The following is a 17036-nucleotide window of genomic DNA, read 5'->3' on the forward strand; positions in this document are numbered from 1 at the left end:
ACTTTAAGGCATATGGCCTGCGTACTCTGAACTCTCATGAAAACAGAGCAACTGAGAGATAAGGCTGTGGAAGAAATCAGGGGTTTGGGCTATAGACAAATTCCCCCGTATATTACACACTGATGCATGCAGTACAATCCTGTTACTGAATTTATCTTTTCTAGATAAAACAAGTAAAATTTGTTTGAAAAAATACATTAACTGGTAGCAGACTGCCCTGTAACACAAGACATAAGGATGAAGACAAAACACAAATATGTTTGACATACTGCTAGGCTAGGCTAAGGAGCATCAGCAGCCTCCCTGGAGGTCCGAGTTTTGTACTGCAAACCCAACTTTGCAGCAAGAGGCATTTCCATGTTTTCGGTCTCAGAGAGGGACTGTAAGACTGGCAGTTGCTCTGTATCATTCCTATCCTGCTTCTGCAGTGAAAAATCATAGTACAGGTTACTAACTTGATGACAGACTCAGATTGAATACTTTTTATTAAAATTAACTTCTATAATTCCTGATGTAGTGGTAATTTCCAGAGTAATTGAGATTAATCTTTAAAAGTTTCTGTATTTCAAACAGCATGAATTAAAACTTGGACATCAGAGATGGGCAGATAAGCCAATTCCATCCTTCCTTATTATCATCTAATAAAGCAAAAGATCCAAAAATGATCAGATAAATTAACTTCACAGAACATACCTAAAATCTGCCCATGCTTAAGATCATATTCATAGATGAACATATATCCGATCTGCTCCAGTTTTTGCAGTTTGTTTTTACTCCAGGGTTTTTTTTGTTTGTTTAATTGTTATTTTTTGGAGGATGCTGTTCTACGAAGAATATTTTTACTTTTCAAAATATTCTCTGTAGTTAAGTGACTTTTCTACTAAGAAGGATTTTTGTAAATTTTGTTACTGTTAAGGCCCTCTTCTGGAAGCCACCCTGGATTTGTGAAACAATCAAAATCTGACTAGATTAAAAAAAATATCTAATCCTGCATTTCACAATAGTCAGGACACCTAAAGCAAGCTTGCAAATTTTTTCCCCAAAAAGGTAGAGGGGTGGGGATTGTGCAAGACAGGGATATTTGACATACTGATTTCCCTGATGCTGGAAAGAAGGTTAGGAGGCATTCCTAATATATTGGATAGTCTTGACGTTCACAGTAGGAGGCTGTATTTTCTGCTGGATAATAATATTACGTTACATATAAAAACAGTTACGTTGGTAAAATTAAAATAGCTACATGTGAAGCTCTCCTTTCTAAAGGGAGACTCCAGAAGGGAACCCGGGAATTGCAATACACCAGCAAGAGAGATGACTGAACACCTCTGTAAAACCTAAGCATCCCAGGTTGATGCACATTATGTAAAGTTAATCCATTATTACTTTGATGCAAAATCAGAACCGAGTCCTCTGGCTCTAATTATCCTTCATACGATTATTTTGGGAATGGGGAAGAAAAACAATGTGGTTTTTGAAGATATAGTTACCCACAGATTATGGGAGCAGGCAATGTGTGTCAGTATTACTGACTATGCATTATGTCCTAGGTCTGACGAGGAAAAAATTAAGGAAATCAGGACTAAAACATGAGTAAAAAGAAATTACTTCATCATTAGCACAGCTATTGCTAAGTGGCACCTTACCCAGCTTTTAAGGTGGCTAATTATTGACACGCGTCACAGAAGAAACAGATTTTGAGTAGAAATCTGAATATTAGTAGCATTATGGATCTGCTTATTGAGTATGATGTTTAAAAGCAAATCCAAGCAAGACTCAAGTCTTCAAACTAGAGAAAAAATTTAACTATTAAATACAATGTAAAAACCCCCAGTATTTATTTAATACATTTCAAAGGTTCAAACTGTTTCAACAGATCAGTAACTAGTAACTAATTTTCTGAATCCATTCTAAGTGGTTAAAGATTCCCACTATGAGTACAATTATAAATATTAAAGATCTCACTAAATTTAAAAGTTTTGGTAGAGATGAGTTCAGAGAACTTAAAAAGCACTTGTAGACAATGTTCTCAGCTACATTAGAATGCACATTTAAAAAGGAATAAACTTCCTGAGGATGCCTCACAATTAATTTACAATCTTCCATAGAATCTCTCAAATTTTAAAACTCACAAAATCTTAAGGTAAAAAGATGTGGTATTCAGTTTACAAGAAATGAAGGGGAAGTTCAGAAGCTTAGTTCAGGGAATAAATACATTACTCAACTGGTCTAAGAAAGCAGAACTGACTGAGAGTACATTGTCGTACCTAATTCAATCAGAAGTGCTAACAAATACCTCCATTAATAATTTGAATCCAGTCCACCCAGGATCTGAAAAGAAAAGCCTCCTATGAAACGCTCACTTTTACCTGTAGAATTGAGTTGTTGGTTTCCACCTCCTATGAAACGCTCACTTTTACCTGTAGAATTAAGTTGTTGGTTTCCATAGTACTTAACTTACCATTTGAAAAAAATGTATGTTGTTTTAAGAAGCCCACTGATTACTACCCACACAGACTTGGCCAGTTACAGTACACACAAATAAATCCAGATGATACAATTCTCAAAAATTCAGAGCATGAAAAGGTAAACCTCTGCAAGAGAGAGAGCGTAAGGCGAGAATGCGGCTGTGACACAGGCTTCGCTGTACAGATTGCCCCAAGACACTCCCTGCAAATTCTCTTCACCACCCACATCCCCTCACATTAGGTACACAGACATGACACACAACAGGAAGGGCCTGGACAGCCTTCGTTCTGGGTCAGGCACACTGAAAAGCTTCTGGGAAACCTAAACAAACTGGACACAGCCTTGGGTCAAAATAAAGGCTACGTCTGAGGTACCTAACTCAGATCTGTAAGACACTGCAGTGCACACAAACCAAAGCCATCTTCAGCTGTCTGCTTTTGCACAGGTTTTGGTAGCACCTGCATCAGTTATGAGGCACCTGACTCCCAAGCAAACATTTTGTAAGAGACTACTACAATCATAATCCATTTAGGACACCTCTATTAGAAGCAGTAGCTATATCCTGCTACGGAAACTAGCGGAGCTTACCATGACTGCCATTTATTGCATTCCACCAGAAGCAGCACTGACACTGTCAACATAAAAAATAATCTACTGCACCCTTTTTTTTTTTTCAGTTCTGCAGTTAATGTGCTCATAAAGTCCATCCTTCCATTACAGAGAACGGAAACCAGTGGTTTTTAGCAGGCGGTAACGGTCCTCCTCTTGGGTACAACAACTTAAGCAAGACCTTCAGTGACACCATGCCTTTTCTGCAAAGCCTGAGCAATTGCATCAGTGGGACAGGCCACCTGCAGGTTCCTCGCTCTCCACAGGAGATGCCTCGTTTCCCTCTGCACCTTCAAGGCACATGCAAAGCTTAGCCAGCTCCAGCTGTGCTCACCGATAACCTAAGAAAACTTGCAAAAACAACTGGCAAGGAGCAGGGTAACGTCCAGAGCGAAACATTTTAAATTGGCTCTCATATGTAAACCGCGTAGTATGTTTAGTTCTATAAATTGAATCAAGTGTTATTCATGAATCCTGCTTTCACTCACCATGTCCAAAAGTTGTTGTCTAACTGATAGAGCTACTTTACTCTTCAGCACGCACCTATAAAAATAACGATGCAGAAGAAAGGATCTCTAGGTGTACTAAGACGACAGTTACAAGCCTATACAGCAGGAAGTTTTAGCCTATTCCAAAGGAGTGTAATACTTAATGGAAGCACAGAGGCCTACAATTACACAGTTAAGTCCCAATACACATTTTTACAAGGTCACAGCTAGAAAAATTCACCGGTCCTGAGAAGGAAAGAAGCCAAAAGGCAGAAAAGAGATTAAGACAGTCAGGAAGACATTCCCAGAATTTCTCACTTCAGCCTTGAATTACAAAAGTCACCGGTGCTTTTAATCCCCCCTCAACTCCCCACAAATATTCAGTCAACATGGTTTACCTAGATAGTAAAGACTGGAGCAAATATCTGGACTAAGTATCTCTGGAAAAGGGGTCTGCAAACGCTTACAAATACTTTTATTTTTTTATGTGTCAGAAAACAAAACCAATATATAACTACCAGAGTTTTTTTATATTGGTATACACCAGCCTCTGCATTTGTGTCCAGTTTTCTTCAATAAACTTACTTATTCTATCACACCAAGCACAAGCTAATGCTTGTACGCTGGATTGAAAGCACAGGAGTAAGAACCCTGTACAAGCTGTTACTGGGTTTAGAGAGATCAAGTAATAAGATGCACATGTCCCAGAAGAGTGGGCACTAACTATCCATCTGAAAATTAGAGAGCACCGAACTGCAAAGAGCTTGCTTCACCAAAGAGAGCAGAAGAGTAAGGATTCCGAGACAGCAGCTCTGTTACTGTAGGAAGTAACATACTGCTGTCATCCACGAAGATGTACCACCTTTTCTAAACACACTGTTGAATGACAAAGAAGTCCACTATAACATACATACCTCTTTTTCTAGATATTTTCTGTAAAATATCCCATCCCTTTTCAATGGCACATGCAATTATTTGATAAGAGCACTTCTCTGGATTGCTGCTTCCCACATTAAAGCATTAAGCAGCCTCAAATCAGCAGAACTATAGCTATAACTGGAGAAGTGATTTTGCCTTTTAACTGTATCAAATATAATCTTTTGTAAGAAGGTTTAAATTCAATACCTCAATTTTATTATAAGATAAAGATGCAGAGTCCAATCTTAACACTGTACAATGAATTTTTGCCAATATGTTTTTTTTTTTTAAACTAGGAAAAGGATTTCACACTTACCAAATTCTGACTACCTAACCATGGAAGAGTTAACATCGTCATTAATTTATATCCACCCACAAAAAATAGGGGAAGTGCTTTCAAATAGCATTACATGAGGTGATAAATTACATCTGGCATTTCAGGCCCTTGAGAGAGTACTCAATATTGAAAAAATAACATAGAAAAAAATGCTGAAGTTATATAGTAACAAGATACACTTATTATATAGGAGATCATCAGCAATTTGGGGGTTGTTTTGTTTTTACATAACTAAAGCTATTAAGATCATTACACACCATCTACTGTACACTCCACATCTAGTTTATTTGACCAGTTTATTGGCTGGTACAAAAGGCTTTATCACATCTGCACCCTTTCCTGCAAGGAGGAGACACATCTTTATCTAAACTGAGGTAAGCAGGATGAATGGGATTAAAAAGGAAACATTACTCAGCCTTACTGGTATTTTATCTCTCAAGATCTCTTAAATAGTGATCTAAAGTTTATCAAGGCATCTGCTCAACCCTATCAAAAGACTGGTAATTCACCTTGAAAAAAAGTTTGACGAACTTCTGTGAAAATCCAACACAAGTCTAAAATGCTTTTTGCTATGGTAGGAAAGAGTATAATTAGCAAAAGAAGCCCCCCCTTCAATTTGTATAAGGGTTGTGGGAGGGGGAAGGGGAGAGAATAAAACACCAATTTTGTCTAATATCAGTGCTTTAACTTTCTGTCAATGACAAGGAAAAAGTACATACATGCACCAAGTCAATCTATAAACGGAAGAACATAAGTTGATGTAAACATTTGTAAGACTCTTGAGAGAAAAAAATGCTTCCTGATGATTCACAAAATCACCATACCCATTCGGAAAGTGGAAGGGAACCTGATCAACCTGAAAAGATGCAGTTTTAATCCCAAACTTAAGTATACTGTAAAATTTACATAGACAGCAACTGTGGTTGCCAAGGGGTGGGGGTGGGGGGTGGAGGTGAGGGGCAGGAGAAAGAAGTAGCAAGTATTCTTCAATTTGAGAATCCAAAAGCAATTCTTACAGTTACAGAATTTAAGTCAAGTTTTAGGCAATGCTGTCTGACCACTTCCCAAAAGCTGGGGCAGCAGAGGCAATGACTCCAAGACAACATATTTATAGCAAACACAACCCACATACCACTACTTATTCTATAATTAAACACCAAAACAAGATGCTATTATGAACACAATGTCTCTGACAATGTACCACATTTAGATGGACACTGAAATATCTTTTAGATAACTGAACTCAGTCTAATCTGGAGCTGGTATTTCCTGGCCAATGACGACTAACTCTTCTAAACCATCATTAAGTATCAGGAAATACCCACCCCCAATATCAATTACTATTTAAACTTATACCAAAGTGTTATGTTTTGAACACATTCATAGCAAAATATCCTACAGGCAAATGTGGGCGGGGGGGGTGGATGGAAACCACTTTCCACCAGACTTCAGGTAACCAAAGTACAAAATCAAGTCCTAATATTAATAGCAAAACATAAGTTAGGGCCAGACTTCCAGCTCACTTAACTTGTAAAGTTTCACTGCAGAATAACGCTTGGCTCTTACACAATCTTATCCCACTCCCTACATCCACACGCAAAAATGATTCCTGAATTAAATCAATCCAAGTCACTACTATGCTTGGGATTATGGGTTAAAGAAGAGCTTGGACTAGTATTGTATGTTCTTTATACAGTGGAGACAAAGGTCTTCAGAGAGCCCAGTGCCGCTCTGCTGTGGCCTTCCATCACAGCTTCCCAGGTGGACTGCCCCGCTGCCCCAACAGATTTCAGACCTCAGCAACCCACACAAAGAACACAGACAGATGAAACTGCCTCTCTGCAAGCTCCGGCCTCAAGGAAAATTCATGCCTTTTCATCTCCATTTTCTGTTCTCAGCTGAAAAAAAACCAACACTCCCCGCCCCCCCCCCCCAAAACCCCAACCCACAGTATCAATCCAGCAAGTGAAAAGCAACATCACATTTATATTCAGGAAGGCTCGGGAGTGGACAATTGTCCTCTTCATTTCTGTAGAAACCAAAATTAAAGACTCTCAGTAGGAATGTCACAGCTATAATCCCCTCTTTCCCATCTCCCTGAAGGTACTAATAGAAAGTTTTCATCACAGTAGTCAACACACCACTATGATGTGAATATTAAATCTAATCCAAATGGCCTAAACACCCTGTCTCCCATTATCTCCTCTCCTATCCTTTTCCCACCTTTTTTTTTTTCCCTTTAAAGGGAAAAGATTTGCTTTACAGCTGCCACAAGTGCCAAAATTATGTCTAGTTTACTTAGAATTACAAAATAATTATAATCCCTGATGAAATTGCTAGGTGCTATTAATTACTATATCATTTTTCTATTAGAATTCTACATATTTAGCTTAAGTTGACATGCGGCTTTCTGCATGTCAGCCACTTAATTAAATCCTAAATTCCTAGCAAGTATCAGTACTTAAAACTTCTACTTTGAAGCAAGTCTACAGCTTTGTATAACAATGATTCTGTTTCAAAGGTCGTTCTGGTCAGTAGAGTCTACTGCCTGAATAGAGCACCTTTTTTTTTTTTTAAAAAAAAACATGAAAAATCAAACCTTTTATGAAAATTGATATTCATTCCCAAACCTCCTCCCCAAAGAGCTAACCACTTATCAAACCACTGCATTAGATCTTCTGGCAGCTCTTTTAGTTGTAATCAGAGATCAGATTTACATTCAGATCTTAGGGGAAAAAAAAATAACACCACCACAGCATGCCACACAGACCTCCCTTCATAATTTCATTTTAATTTACAAAGACAGCTCCTTTGCACTCATCTGAAAGCATATTATATGGCATCAGTAAAATGGGATTCAGCTTTTTTGGACAACACTTTCAGGACAGATTTTCCAGACCAGCACCCCCATATGCAGAGTGCTACACCTGGGAAAACACATTAAACCGCTGGTTTAGAATTTAGTGTGCAGGCCAGTGAGCAAAGAAACCCAATCTTCATTAGTTGGCATGATACCTCCTGCATTCTGTGTGTCAAGTAGTTCTTGAAATGTTACATCCATGCCACTGAAATTAAACTAGTGACACTCCTTCAAATTGGGAAACCTACGTAATGAGCAGCAGTAATCCAAGTAATCCATAATGAGCAGCAGTAATCCAAGTAATCCAGAAGAAGCACTCACTTAACACCAACTCACAGCCCCATAAAGACAGAAGGCAGTTGCTCCACAGAGAAAAGTTCACAAGGAGACTTCCAGCAGAAAAAAACAGCTTTAAAAACAAACCCCCAAAATCCCCACTAACCCAGCCCTCTAATTCTACTATTAAGTTGTTTACTAGTCAGCCTATATAGATGTGAAGGATGTAAATTAAAAGTCATGATTTGGCAGGGGAGGGCAGCAGGGGATGGGACAGGGGGGATGGGACACATCAAACAAACAAAAAAACACCAAAAAAATCCCCCTCAACATTTATCTTGCTACATTTAAAACAGCTGTGCCACATGGAGTAAAACAACCTGCTAAACTATATCTAAAAAGTAGGGGTAGAGTTTTAAACTAATTAGTATAAAGGTCTACAAGAAACTGAGCTTTCATAAATTACAGCTTTGCACACACTCCAGTTTACAACATGGACTTTGTAAAGATTTGAGACTTTCGTAGTGACGTGTTTCTGAGTACACAACAATATGAGGAAGTGTTGTAGCTGATACTCTTCTTCTCTGCAGACAATCACATATCAAAGGTGCATCATTGTTTAAAATGGCTCCAGTTCTTAAGGATGAAGATCTATTCCCTGTCCTGCCTTGACCTCAAGGGAGGGACACACTGTCCTCCAAAACATCCTGTCAGGAAAGCAGTAACAAGCTTGCAAATTTGGAGATTAGGATAATAAATACAGTTTTACTAGTTACTCATTTCAGCTTTCAAAAAAATTATTGTCCAAGAACGTGGAGGTTTTTCTAAGCAAGTCTTGTCCACTGCAGAAATCCTGGTGAACACGTCCACTTCTGCAGCAGCAGGGAACTAGGAACAATATATTTGTTAAGCTCTGTATGTTGTGGTCTTGTGTGAAAGCTTTAATTTGTTACATCAATCCTGTTTTGAAGTTACATGTTTCCTGAAATTGGCTTAGCAGAACAAAATATTTATTTGCTATCTCTTCCAATATAGAGATTTGGAATTTATCAGAATATAGTCCAGGTCTGTTCACTAAGGAAACTGTATTCATCTGTTTAGGAAAGTTGGAATGTCTACTGCTTTTGTGGCTTTTTCTGTGTTTCCTTTTTTAGGACTACATCCCCAAACCTGTAGGAGATGTCAAGGAACAATGTCAACAAGTATTTTGATCAGGCTGTTTCTTAGTACTGGCACCAAGTCCTTATAGAACAAGCTGTTTAAGTCAACAATAAACTGCAGGGTTCCTAAATGAACTGGTAATATTTAATCAGTTTCCCTCCTAAGTAAAATCACTACTTTATTGGTCAAAAAGTCTTATCTTCTTGAGTACTCAACTAACAAAAAGATTGGCCCAGACTACTTGAATGACTACTTCAAATGTGGTTTTATTATTAGACCTTTATATTTAGTTATCATTTCTCCCCAACGTGGAGCACTGATCTCTGCATTTTTCTTGAAGTTTATGCAAATAGGGAGCATTGAACAAATAAGCAACATCATTTCAATCTTTTTTTAGTAAAATGTCCACTGAAAACTACATAAAAGCTTCATTCAGTGAGGTTTGGTTTAGTGCTATAAACCTTAAAAATGTTTACTGGAGTGAGACAGTTGGATGAGCTTGCTCTTATATTTAGTTCAATTACCAAGTGTCAGCAATCAGTTTGCATTTCTAGATATTTGTATTTGAAACTGAGATGGGGAAGAAAAAAAGCTGGCAGATGAGATCTCAAGCAGTTAATATTTTTTCCAGTTCAAGCTCTTAATACATTAGATAAAATGCATTACCTCAGTTTTTAACATCAGATTAAAATAACAGCTAAGAATTTTTGAGGAACAGAATGTCATTTTATCAAATAGCAGAGAGAACTGTGCAAGCGACACACAGCAAAAAACCAGAGCCAAGTCAGAGAGTCAAATTTGAGTTTGCATATATTAAATCCTAATTCAAACAGTGAAGCTCACTTACATACTGTACTTTTTACACAATGACAAAGCAAATCACATAATCCAGACTGAATAAACCAGATGCCAAGATTTACAGATTCCAGTTACATTCCTTATACTATATACACACCCTTTCCTACAAAGCAAAGGAAGAATGAGATCTCTATTTTTCAGGAACTAAAAGTATTGTTAAATTAACAAATGCTATTTTAAATAGCAATAAAATATGTTAGTAGATGGAAAAGATTCATAAACATAAATTTTTTAGAAAGAGCAGCTATATTATGAGCTGCTAGTTGTGCTCTGTACAAAGTTACAGAAAAAAAATCACTTCTTCAACGAGTTGTTACAAAACTGTTTTGCTTTCACTGTATTGTTAGGGTTCAGCTTAAATTGCATTGAACAAGATCTAAGTGCAAAAGTTAGTTCTTGAGGTCCAATTTCAAACTGAGTAAAATTTATCAAAAAACGCTGGCTGAATTTTTATAGTCTCCTGGACTGCTTACCTGCTTGTAATGATATGGTTCACATATTACACTGTGCCATAATTACTCCTATTTTAAATGAGAAACCATCTCTCTTAAAATACTACTTAACTGTATTGCCACTTCAGAATCTACCACAAACTACATAGCAGTCACTCTACTGCAGATACCAGGGAGCTGACTGACTACCATCCCTTTAAAATCAACCCCATTTAATTCCTGCTTGGATCTAGATATCTGGAATCAAGTACATACATGAGGAAGAACCACACAGCTGCAACAGTATAAATATTTTTCTTATCAATACCCTGCCAAGAGCATCTCAAAATTCTAAGATCAATTTCATAGACAAGAAATAAAACTAAGGTCACACAGGCAGATCGGCTTCTAGAATTTGGGTACCCACATTTGGGGTAAGTGAGAGGTATTCCAAGGCCAACATACGCTTCTCATCTTGGATCAAATTTTCCAGATTTTGTTTCCTATGAACTTCTGGGGTGGAGCTGGTGTCTCCTTAAATTGGCATAATGATTATTCCTGATTTTATCATAAGAATTTCTGGCATCCACTTCAAAAAACAAACCAGCAGACAAGACACATTCCAGCTTGCATTATTAGGATTAAAACAGGAACCTCTTTCCATTGACATATTCCTTCCAACAAGGATTATCTAAGCAATTGCCAAACTGATTGCAATTGAATGCAGTATGATGATGCATAGGCTCTTAAGTATATTTGTCAACAGAAAGTGCTGCAGCACATTTAAGTCTTCAGTAGTTTGATTTATAAATAAGCTTGAGAAAGCCCCTTTAAGAGCGGTTATAAAACAGTACCTTGGAATCCATACAGCATATGGAACAGTATTTCTAGATTCAGTATACTAGGAGAGTTTTGTTGTTGTTTTTTGGGGTTTTGGGGTTTTTTTTGTTAAACCTCCAGCCTGCCTTCTGCCTTCTCATACAAACTTGTGATACTTGTGCAATTTCACTATCTAAACGAATACACGTGGACATCTATCACTGATGCACTAATAAAATTCACTCTTAGCTGTGCCAAATCTGCCAAGCCAGCATAAGTAAAAAGATAACCACAGAAACCCATAAAGGTGCTGTGGGTATAGGTGAACATCTGTGTCAAGTATTAGTGGCACCAAGTTAAAATTTTTCTTTGCATGGTCACATGAATCAAGCTATATTTTTTTTCATTTGGCTTAAGTGTGTTGATGAGTATGTCCATTCCAGAGACTATCTATAATTCAGAAGTTTGTGATGGCTTTTTCAGTCATACACCACCATTCATGAAAGAACAAAGCCATGGAAGGATGTCACAGTCTCAGACCATGATAAAAATGTAGTACAACAGACCAGCAACAAAACCCTAAATAACAGAAATTGATACATGGGGCTTTTTAGCAGAAAAGAGCATCATTTGTAGCATATAGCTATTCCAAGTTTTTCTCCTGAAGCTTGTGAACTACTACTTGCTTCTAAGATTGGATGCAGCCCTGATGCTACAAACTGTTGCTTTTCACTCCTTCAAGCAAGTGTAGTCACATTAGACTTTTGCTTTATAAGGTTTATGAAAACCTTCCAGAGTTCACATAACCCCTACTTACTGTGCAAGTTTGGGCGTGACAATCAATTCAGGTCATCTTCTTCAAGTCCTTCTTTTGGACTCCAATTTCTTGTATCAAATGCTTTATATGGATACACACAAGATGCTTAACATACAGTCCAACAGTTCTATTAAAGCTATTTTGGTTACCCACAAACATAGACAACTTAAGGAGTCTGTTCCTAGCACTCCTCTTAGCCTTCATACTCAAAGGCTTTGTCTCTTCACACTTTTTGTGTAACCATTAAATCCAGCTAAAACATTTTTAAAGATGAGAACTACAAACCAAGACTACATGAACATCTGAAATCTTGAAAAAGATGTGCTTAAGCAAACAATAACATGAAGTGGCAATACTAGTTCTGAAGACTTAAAGACAGCTGGACAATATGCTGCATATTCATGAAGAAATAACTTACAAACCACATGCAACTTGTGGCAGCAGTGCTGACTGTACCAAGCATTAATAGACCGTGGGCTCAGCAACACAGGGCTAGACAGCAGCGACCCTGTAAGTTTTCAAGGGGCAAATCATTACATAAGCTGTGATTAAAACCACTTTCACATTCCTTGCTTCATTGAACTCTGACTTCAAGTACCCTTAACATAAACGTTTTAGTTTTGTTATCACATTCTTCTCTAGGACTTTGATAGCTCTCTCCAAACAGTTTTGCATATTTTTAGTCTAACCACCATGTTTAAATGGCAGTATGCTGCCCGAGCCTGAGTACAAGCAGTCTGCCTACAGCTGGCAATGGTATGAGCAGTGAAGTATGGGGATGATGGTGCAGGAATGCAGACACCCTTCTAGCACATTTGCTTGTTGAACCTTTTTGAACATGAGATTCCTGTCAACCCATTTCTCCAGCCTGTCATGGTCCCTCTGAATGGCAGCATAACCATCTGTTGTGTCATCCACTCCTCCCAACTTTGTATCATCTGCAAACTTGCACTCTGTCCTATCATTCAGGCCATTAATAAAGATGTTAAACAGTCCAGGCCCTACTATCAACCCCTAGGGTACACCACTAGTAATTGGCCTCCAGCTGGACTTTGTGCCACCGCTCACAACCCTCTGAGGACAGTATTTCAGCCAGTTTGCAATCTACCTCACTGTCTACTTACCTAGACTGCACGTCATCAGCTAGATTGTCAATGAGGGTGTTAAGGGAGAAAATGTAAAAAGCACTGTTAAAGTCAAACAGTATTAACTGCTCTTCCTTCATCCACCAACCTAGTCATTTTGGCACAGAAGGCTCACAGCTTGGTAAAGTATGATTTCCCCTTCGTAAATCCATGATGACTATTGCTAATCACCTTCTTGTCCTTCATATGTTTGGCAATGGCTTCACAAGACTTTGTTCCATCATCTTCCCAGGAATCAAAGTGTGAGGCTGATCAGTCTGTAAATCTCCAGATCTTCTTGCCCTTCTTGGAGGCAAGGGTGACACTTGCTTTCTTCCAGTCCTCACAAATCATCTTCTATTGTCACAGTCTTTCAAAAATAATTGAGAGTGGCTTTGCTACAACATCAGCTCCCTCAACACTCATAAGTAGATTCTGTCAGGTCCCATGGACTTCCTTACAGCAATTTTGTTTAAATGTTCCCTTACTTGGTCCTTCTCTACTGAGGCTAAGTCTTCACTGCTCCGGACTTTCCCACTAGTCTCCAAGGCCTGGGACTCCAGAAGGCAAATCTCACCAATAAAGACCAAGGCAAAAAAAGGCATCAAGCACCTCAGCTTTTTCCATGTTTTCCCAAGTCTTCCTTTGGCTGTTGATATACTTGCAGAAGCCCTTCTTGTTGCCCTTCATGTCCCTGAACACTTACCTGAAAACTGAGGTCCAAAGCCACTCCCAGTCACATCTTTTCTACATTCCATTACTCATTCCTCCCACACACACAAGCAGGTGGTGCAGTTAAGATTCAAAAAAGTACAAAATAAGGGAGAAGGCACTTCTTGAAAAACTTCTTATTGGATGTATTCTAACTAACCATTTTAATACAACACAAACAAATTGAGGAAACCTTAACCAACTGTTTGGAATTAGCTCCAGATTGCTCCTCTACCCTGCTTAACCTTACAACACAAGTATCATGCTAATGATGGCTAAGTTTGCTCCTGCAGTCAAAAATAGAGAGCCTGATTGACAGATGTGATATGGAATGTGATTAGGTAGGGACACAGCTGTCTCCTCAACAGTAGCACAACTTCCATGTTTATAACTGTGATGAAAGTGAATTGTTACTTTCAGGAAACTGAAATGATGCATCCCCGTGGTTATGTATTCTGGTGTTTTAGAACATACAGCTCTTTCATCTTATGTATCAACCCACACCTTACAGCCTGCCCTGCATTTCTAGGGCACAGCACTGCCATACATGTCAAGAGGTGAAGCGTTAGAACAAATAATTTAAACAACTCACTAGGTCTGGATCGTGTGCATTAAAGACCTCTGACTGTACACAGCAAATGATTGAGCTACTAATACACACATACTGAAGCCAGCTTTTACACCACAGGATAGTAAATGTTGCACCCACATTTAAAGTGTGCCAGGATCAGTTCTGAGAATTAGTTATGAACTGTGCTTTAGGATGATCATCTGGTTTAAACAAAGTGTCCCAAACAAACAGCAGCAGTAAAAGCTCCAGAGAAGCATAGAATAGCTGATATTAACAGCTTGACATCTGTCAAGAGAGATGAAAATGAGATCATCTTTACACTTATAAAAAACAACATATTCCCAAACTTCAGCCTGTCTCAAAATAATAAAATATTTTCAGCCTCATAAGCAGGACAAACAAACCCCAATTTTGTAGAAATCCAGATACACTTTAGTTGTCCATCAGAATTCTTTCAACTACATTTAGCTGAGCTGTTTTAAGATGAAAAACGTATTTGGATTTTCAGAAAGCATATGACAGAGGCTGATAAATGTCACGTATCAGAAACTAATTCTGAGAGTAACAAAAAGCGGCATCTTCCCTCCCTCAAGCTCAAGTGATCAGCCTACACACAAGTGTATACATGGCTTTCACCAATTAATACAACTTGAATGTTCCTACCCTACCACTCCTTTTCTTCCTTACAGGTAGGTATACATTGTGCCACACTGTTGCTGTTCTCTCAGACAATCCTCTCCAGCTGGAGGCATCCCAGCCACTCTGCCACTGTGTGACATAAGGCAACTGTTAAAGGCACAAGGAGTCTGAACAACTGTAAAAAGAGCAACAACAAAACAACAACAAAAAGATAGAATAACAACAGTACATCCTTAACCAGTTCCCTACAAATCAGTGGCTCCCAAACTGATTTAACAGGTTTACCAAAAAAGCCTTTGAACAAAACTTTAATTAAGTCTATTCCAAAACAAGCACCCATTTTGGCTCAGTGCTCTAGGTAAAACTCCAGTGCATTTACAAGTATAATCAGTTCAGCAGTCCTCCCTCTTTCCAACAAAAGTACTGCTATTTTTGTTTGACCCAAAACCACACTAAAACTGATACAGCCAGCATGCAGCTGTTTCATCTACTGCTACTAATTTCCACAACCAGATCAACAGAAGTAGAATGGCAGATGAAGAAATGTTGGGAGTGGTACCTTCAGAAACAGGTCAGTGAGGTTTTTTCATGTCTGTTTAAGTGTGGTATTGAATACAGAGATCTGCCTGAACAAGTATTTTTACTAGTGAAAAATGCATCATGCCAATACAAATCAATATTTTTTTTTAACCGATCAGATTCAAAACTCCATGGAATGGGTACCAGAACAAATAAGTAGAGAAGAAAAATAAGGTTCTACAAAAATTAGTATTGTTTATTTAAATTGCATTCACGTACTAGTTACCATTAACATCCATACATTCAAAAAGCAAAACTGTATTACTTCTCAACAGAAGAAGTGAAAATCCAGGTATTAACGTGAAACCCATGACACCTCAAGCCTCCCTAAAGGCCAGCACACCCAAAGCTGCGTCCATGTCAACACAATTCTGACCAAGTATTTGAAACCCTGACTTGAAACACCACTACGGGTCACACCACTCAGGATTTCCTATGTCTAAAGTGGCATCTGAGCATGGAAAGCAGAGACTGCTTTGTACCTCTACAAGTTCTTTCTGCACACATCCAAGGAAAAAGTGTGATTGACAACAAGCATTTTTATTAAAAGATTTTAACATAACTATTTTTGTCCAGAAACTGGTAGCATTCAGCAATTAGCAGATACACAGCCTTATTAGAGTCATAGTATTTAGTCTCTTAACAAAACATGCATTCAGAAAAAGCTTCAACACAGCAAAGCAGAAAGTCTTACTGGTGATCCACAGAGCAGACATGGCTCAGACAACTCCACCTGGTCCTTTACTACTTTGGTTTCTAAAGAAATGGAATTTAGTTTATAAAACTGAAAAACTTAGATTAACTGGTACAAATGATCATTTCCATGCTGTGGACCATTTCACAGTATTACTTCTCTTTCTCATGGAAAATTTCTGTGCTTGTTACCAGATCTCACACTATTTAATGGGTACTGCTAACAATCACCAACCAAAACATAAAATTTGTTGTACAACATATCTGTTTATGCTACATGAGTCTGGAAGGAAAGAAAAAAAATTAAGGGGAAAAAAAAAAAATCTAAGTACCTTTAGTATGGAGAATGGTTTTGCTGTTCCTTGTTTTTAATTACAGTATGCCCAAAACTAAATAGCTGAAGGCCCTAGAGACAGTTTCTTATTCTATCTTATAGATTTCACTATATTTAAGGAGAGGAAACATATCCTTAATAATGAGTTTCTCTCCAGGCCTAGAAATCTCACAGGTCAGTCTTCAATATGAAAGCCAGCAACAAGCTCATCACAGCTTTCCTGAGCGCTAACTGGGAACATTAATACTGAGCTCTGCTAGGCCAAATTTCTCAAAGGACTTGCTTCAGGGCATTCTGTTTTCAGAAATATCAATATAACCAGGACAATTCTACTAAATAATACAA

At 38.1% G+C, this 17036-nt stretch overlaps 2 protein-coding genes across 7 annotated transcripts in view; one reads left to right on the forward strand and one right to left on the reverse strand.

Moving 5' to 3' along the window:
- The window catches only part of PAPLN (papilin, proteoglycan like sulfated glycoprotein), a 105178-nt gene extending 99534 nt beyond the window's left edge, over window positions 1-5644 (forward strand). Inside the window, exon 29 of the mRNA XM_075030587.1 lies at window positions 3144-5644. The gene's annotated coding sequence lies outside the window, so the exon portion shown is untranslated. The remainder of the gene's footprint in view (window positions 1-3143) is intronic.
- The window catches only part of NUMB (NUMB endocytic adaptor protein), a 96288-nt gene that overhangs the window by 54508 nt on the left and 24744 nt on the right, over window positions 1-17036 (reverse strand). The gene's annotated exons all lie outside the window — the stretch shown is intronic.

This window comes from Buteo buteo, chromosome 6 (assembly GCF_964188355.1).
Source record: "Buteo buteo chromosome 6, bButBut1.hap1.1, whole genome shotgun sequence".
Taxonomy (NCBI): Eukaryota; Metazoa; Chordata; class Aves; order Accipitriformes; family Accipitridae; genus Buteo; species Buteo buteo.